Source organism: Vanessa tameamea, chromosome 21 (assembly GCF_037043105.1).
Source record: "Vanessa tameamea isolate UH-Manoa-2023 chromosome 21, ilVanTame1 primary haplotype, whole genome shotgun sequence".
Lineage (NCBI taxonomy): Eukaryota > Metazoa > Arthropoda > Insecta > Lepidoptera > Nymphalidae > Vanessa > Vanessa tameamea.
Genome location: NC_087329.1, coordinates 4,557,482 through 4,564,621, shown reverse-complemented (window position 1 = coordinate 4,564,621; position 7,140 = coordinate 4,557,482).

Genomic DNA, 7,140 nt, shown 5'->3' with positions numbered 1-7,140 from the left:
CAAAATTCTAAGGTAAATATTTACTAAATATATAAAAAATGTACGCTCAGAACCATGTGAAGATCGAAAAGATTCAGCCGCCTTCTTCCGACTTATACCTAACACGTTCGCTACTTGAATAAAATTGCATGAACTCGGCGGAACAAGGGTACTTTGAAATTTATTATTAACAAGGAGAAAGTTCATTAAACCTTTATATTGATTAGTATATCTATTATAACATCATCAATCAACATCATCCGCTCACCTTGTTGGATTCTCCGCCATACGAGTGATCGAAGTACTTACATTACTCGATCGATGGATGCGCTTGACAAAAATCCCTACCACAAAGTAAGCCCATTCAAAATTTCGAATGAGTGAAGCCGCAGGTATTATATATAGTAAAATTTACGTTACATTATTACATATTTACATTAAAATAACGATAGTCAGAAAAAATATTATGACAGCAATTTCGTCTTTCTTCGATCGCTATGATACGAGTATAACCTTTAACCATTTTGAATAAACATGCATTCAGTTATAGTGACGCCTTCAATCGTTTGTATTCATTATGATTTTATCGAATGATTCATTCATGGTAAGAACAATATCTATATTACCATTTTACTCCCACTACACATTCATCACTAATATAATTAATAAAAGGTTTTCTTCATTATTACCAGTGTATAAATTTTAAAAACTCTTTTGTTTACATTAGTTAAATAGGTCTAGTAATAATAAAAAAATCTGAAGTTAAGAAGAGCTCAATCTCAATCAAAAATGAAACGAGAAGTTTCGTGGGTTTGAAAGGAGTTCTTATTGTTCATGTATATATATATATGTATAATATGTTAATAAATCTTGAATAATAAGTTATCGGCATTATAACTTTATAGAATATCATTATTATATACATGTAGTATATAATTTAAGTCCTCTCCCCACCATTAGTCTACTGTCACAAACATTGACTGTTTACATAGTACATTCACAGATATAGCAAGTGCCGAGACGGTCAAATTTCACACATATTTTGGCTTAACTTATTCGCCAAGTGTCTCATGCTTAAGGATCTTATCAATCAGTATAGTAGTATAAATATATTATGTCGTATAATAACGTAAGTATCAATGGACTACATATCGCAGCTTATTATTTAATATCTTTAAGAGTCAGATTATACTTGGTCATGGCAACCGCTAGAGGGTACCACCGAGATTTGAAACACTTGAAGGATAAAAAAAAAGATATGGCGGCGAGAATAGTTCGAGAGTAACAAAGGGGAATGTTCGCTATCGGTGGACTTGTCGACATTTAATTGGTTTATCTTGCCTTAAATGGAATAAAATTGGATTTATTTATTGTTCTCACGAGACTCGACAAAGGTCACTAAAATGGAAAAGGACAATGAACCTATGAACAATCGATCACGAATGTCAACTTCGTTCATCTTGTGACAAAGTATACACTATAGATATATGTATGCAAAAGAGAAATTGTGACAACTGTGACTCTGTGACCGTCGTTGATTTAGTGGCTACCTTTTTAAGCAACATATCCCAAGGTACATGGTTCCATTCCGGTTTGGGTCTGTAAGATATTATTAGATTACTTAGTAACCCAGAGTTTGGAAATTGGTCGTGTTGTAGCCCCGTCCCTTAAAAGTAGGAAGACAAATAAAGCAAAATTTTTCAACAGTTAAAGCTTTTTATATATTTTTTAAAGTAATGGTCCTACAACAATCCGTTAGGTAATATATTATTATATACAATAAGTTCTAGCTGTATGTTCATTGGTATTCTTTTATTTTAAAATTATATAATATCTCTAAAGGTATATGTTGAACGTAAATTTTAACTCTAAACGTAAACGCTGTTGATTCAAAGTAAATAATAATAAGAAATCATCACATAAAACAAAAAGTATTTTTTAACAAATAAAAGTATCGTAATTGGCGTTAAGTAACGTTATTTATTTGGCACGTGGTCAACAAAAAACTGTCAAATTTATGTGAACTAGACCGCAACGCCTAATTTGCTGAATAAAGTTCGTAATGTATTTGAATTTCTTTAGCGTAACGTACAATTCTAAGAATTTGGTGATATACCGATGTGGAAATATTTTTTAGTAAACTACTTCCCAATTTAGTTTAAACGAATAAACAGAACAATGAATGGCGCTTAAAATATGCTCTTTAATAACATATATAGGTACATAGCCTATTCCAATGGAAGTAGGAAAAGAGATAAACAAACCTTAGATTTACGTATTTCATGCGAATTGCTAATAACTCAGATATCATACACTACTATGAATTTTTGATTAATATATTTTTATTTATAATACAACACTATTACACTTAACTACTTATTTCCACTTTAATTGTACTGCCAAAAATCCGATAACAAAATCGTCGACGTTCAAAACGCAATTTTTTCGTAAACCGTAATGAATATCATAGATTAATAAAGCTCTCAACCAATCTAACACAATACCATTTTCTGTAGGCAAAGATGACAACTTACCAAAATACACCAAATACATGTATGTACTTACCAAATTCCAATAAAGATCCCATTTATTCCATGCGTGCAAAAATTTATGCAAGGTCGAAGTTCGAAAAATCCCTTTTTTTGTTTTTGTTTCATCTTAAAAATATCTTAGACAAAATCGTAGATCATGCAATAATCGACAAAAAATGTACTGTTATTTATTAAAATTTTAAATTTAAGATAATTTTTAAATAAATACCATAAATAACTAATAAGTAAAGAAAATAAAATGCACATAGCATATCAAATTGTTTAGAATAAACACAAATGACTCATTTTAAAAATGTTTGCTTATTATCAAAAGTAAGATCTGATGATAAACGCTTGAGAAAACCTTATGATTCAGGATATAACAGTACATCCGCATTGCTCCGTAAACATTAATTCAAATGATTATTACTTGACTCCTGATTACTCAATCCGATTCCAGTTCTGTTATATTTTACATGACCTTTAATAATTTGATCCACATTTTGACCTTTGAAACCGCACCTACAATTACCGCGTTTAGTTCAAGACCAAGCGAATTTCACAGAATGTTGCAATACTCAAGTCGAAAAGATCTAAAAGTTATTATCGACCTTTGGAAAATGGACATATTTGCTCAACCGTGTATTTCTGTCTATTAAAGTGTTTCGATGTCTATAAAAATATAAAATAAAATAAAAAAATAGCTTATAAGGCACCAGAGGTCCTATATTTAATAAAATCCAGGTTGAGCAATAAGTTTTTCTATCAAGAAATTCAAATTAATAGCCTAAAAAAATTAATAAGTTTTCTGAACTCTGGCATATTAATCCTGTCTCTCAAAAATAATAAAGCGCAGTTAATTATTATTTGCCTGACCTCTTTTTGTCACGTCGTATTGTATTCCGTTAGGACTCTTTGACTGAGGTGAAGTGAGGATTACTCTTAGCCTGCGAGAATAGAGTATACTTGTATTTACGCACTAAACTGCAATAAACTGGGGTGCCACTCGTGCCTTGCCGATGGCGGCCCAGAAGGCACCCCTCGACAAGTTGTCTTTATTTTGCCTCTATGGTTTTTATATTTATTTGTTCAATGTTGTTGCTAAGAATTACTAAGATAAGGTGTCATTGAACTTTAGGTAAATAAAAATAGGCATTGAAACATCGTGACGAAAATGGTGTAAGGAAATGATAATCTGTAATAATACATTTTACAATAATAATTATTATTTACTTTATATTTCGGAACAATATCCGATCTGTGGGGAAAATCGGTTAAGGCCGTCATTTCAATAATTGATGAAATTGTATTTGTTTCCTGACTAATGAAATAGCTAAAGTAATTCCAATTTTTACATCAGGGACTACGAATCTACTACATACCCCAATAACTATATACTTATCTTTGTACCTACCTCTACCAATTCTAAGCAAGGTCTTTGAAAAATAATATTTAACCAAATATAATTACATTTGGATAAACACAATTACACAACATACAATATAGTTTTACTTGAGCTCCCTCAACAGCTGCTTATGTTAAGCTAATTAAAAATAGATTTGGGGCCTGAGAGGAGTCGCAAAATTTCTTTAAGTACATATTAACTTAAATCTCAATCTTCTCATTGCGTACCTGTACAATCGAGTTCAGAGGGTTGATATAAATGGTAAAAAGAAACCACTAAACATGGAAGGCCCTTCGGGATCTTTTCTTTTTCTGTTTCTCTTCCTCATTTAAATAATTGTCTTACATTGTTTGGTATGAAACAAATATGAGTTTGTAGTTTGCCAAAGACACCGATTAATTTAAAAAATATATATGTCAATTGATACATGACAAGGGAAACAATGCGCTCTCTGATATAGTATGTTGATTTAGTGCCAAAATTTTACTTTTAAATATAATAGAAAACTTCGGATTATAGTGTGTGCGAAAAGGATAAAAGTTCGGGAAAATTAAACAGGCCGGATTTCTTTTTTCAGTTTCTATTTTATTACAAAATTCATACATTAATTAAATAACTTGTTGATAAATAATATAATTAAAGATGTTTTAAAAAGTTTTCTTACAATAGTGACGTTATTAGATATTTTGATGTTGTTTATTTCTAAAACTTTGTTTAAAAGCTTGTTGTGATAAATTTTTATTAATAAAGTTTGTAAAATGAATAAAAACTGCAATAAAGGTATACAAAATATTGGTTATTAGTAGAAGGTTGAAGGGGGTATTAAGTCGTGAAACGCCTGTACACAGACGGACGGATTTAAATGTGTGGCGAAACAAGCGAGTCACAATAGGAGACTCAGGAGCGCAATTCAGAAAAAAATGGTTGGTATTCCGTCATGGCCGCTAGTCTTGTTCAGATGCAAATTACGAAATATTTTTAGAGCCTCCTTTTGATGTATGCTATGCTCTGGTATTACAAAGTTGTAGGGTAGGGTAGGTGGATTAATATTTCTAGCATCCAAGATGGAAGATATTAATAGTGAGTGGCGAAGCGAAAAAGTCAAAGAACCGTCTGGTTATGGCAACAGCGGTAGTGATGGACAGAAAAAATTGGTTTTAATTGATTTTGCTAGTGACTAAAAGGTTTCAAGCGACATGCAATCTTTCTTCGCAAGAAAGAGCAGCTGTGGCCTCTAAGTGTCGAGATGGTGGACTGCTGTAAGAGTTGAGTGCAATAGCCGTAGAAAGTTACTTTTGTTTTATTTGCTTTCATGTTTTTCGAAAGGTTCACTTTTCATTCACCTTTCAAAATTCAGGTGGGGGAATGTCAATTGTGTTAAGATCTCACAATTGTTGATGCTACAACGCTGATGGTGAGCTCGAATGGTGGCCACGAGAAGACCCGAACCCCTCTAGAAATCGGTCTACTACGACTAGTTGGGCAAACGGTCGGCCAATGGCAGGCACATAGTGCTTCGGATCCCGCTAACATCCATATCTATGGCACCGGCGCTGCAACATACGCAGCCAGATTCTATTTGAAAAAGAACATGTGACAAAAACTGCTCATATCCTTCAGTTTGGTTTCTGCTACTTCTTGCCGAAACACGAAGAGTCGTGTGGCGGCATGTCTTTGTCTTCTAAGTAGTAACTAGACACGACATTATACTCCCAAGACTGTGTTGCTCGTTCGGCACCAGTTACGTGTAGGGCTAAGCGTAAATACTGATTTTACTGTACCCTACAGACGCAAGCAACTGTAACCCTTTATAGAACTATTTGAGAGCGGAAAAATAGGTGTCTGAAACTCTTAGGCAAGGTTTTCTAATATACTAGTAGAACAGCTACTATAAGGACGCCCTGGGTTGCTAAATTATAATTTATAGGTTTTTCTAATATACTCCTCCCATGAGAATCTGTCATTACAAAAGAAACCGTGGCTTCAAAAATTCTACTAATATTATAAGCGTGAAAGTGTGTCATGCAATAACTTGACGGTTTTGGAGCAGAAATCTTGTATCCTCAATATCTGATATCTGCTTCCACCTCACACGTGGACGACGCCAGTGAAACATAAATAAAAAGCGCTAAGTATTACGTCGTATTTCATTTTTCTGCAAATTTATCCTTCCTACATTTTTGTTATTAGACAGTCTAAAAAATAAGAGAATATCAATCGCACCGATTTAATTGAGAGTGAATCGAATAAAATCAACGAATTTTCGTTATGGATTGATTACCTAGTAATTAAATCCTCTCAAGAATATGGGCAACAAAAAAATAAAACACTTATCGGCGAACATTTTTATATTGCCTGTACACTTAAATCAAATCATTTACATCGAAATTCTTACTTACCATTTTTGTTATTACCTTATTTTCTTACAGTCATTACACAACTCAGCATCAAGCATATCCTATCCTGATGATTGTTGCACAATACAATTTTTTACGTATCATCTATGAATTTCATAGAGCTCATTATTAAAACAATACTTAACATGTATTGTTACATATGTGTATTTCCAATATTTTATCTAACAAGAGCTCCATGTTAACTGCTCTATCAAGTCTTTACAACTAGGGATTGCAACCCGGAAAAACGGATCCGGTAATCCGGCGGATCCGGCATCATTATGCGTCTACCGGATCCGGTACCAATATACCGGATCCGGGGACTGGATCCAGTGCTAGCAATTTTGGCAAAATGATAGAACTGTTGCATGAGTAGACATTTTAAATGCGCTTAATTGTTAAAAACTCTTTAATCTAGCCTTGATTAAATTACATAGTTAATGTACTGCAGAACATACTATCAGCACTGCTTAAAAAACTTCGGTTTTGATACTGAACTGATATTATTGGCATGAGCAAGAGTTATGGTCAAGTAGGTAAGCTTATGAATTGTTATGAACAGCTGTGCTTCGTAGATTAGCTATGATTAGCTATGGTCGATATTTTATATAAAAATAATGAAGAGAAGGCAGATGACCGCCTGCCAACAACGCCAACAACATCAAATGAATCAGATACAGATGACGAAGACACAACGAATGATGATGAACAAGGAGTTACAGTTACAATAACTGATCCTGGTCATCCTTATCTTTCTAAGGCAGAAGTAATTCTTAGATACAATGAGTTTTTTCAATAAGTGCGAAAAGTGGTAAAGCTTTTCAAAAGA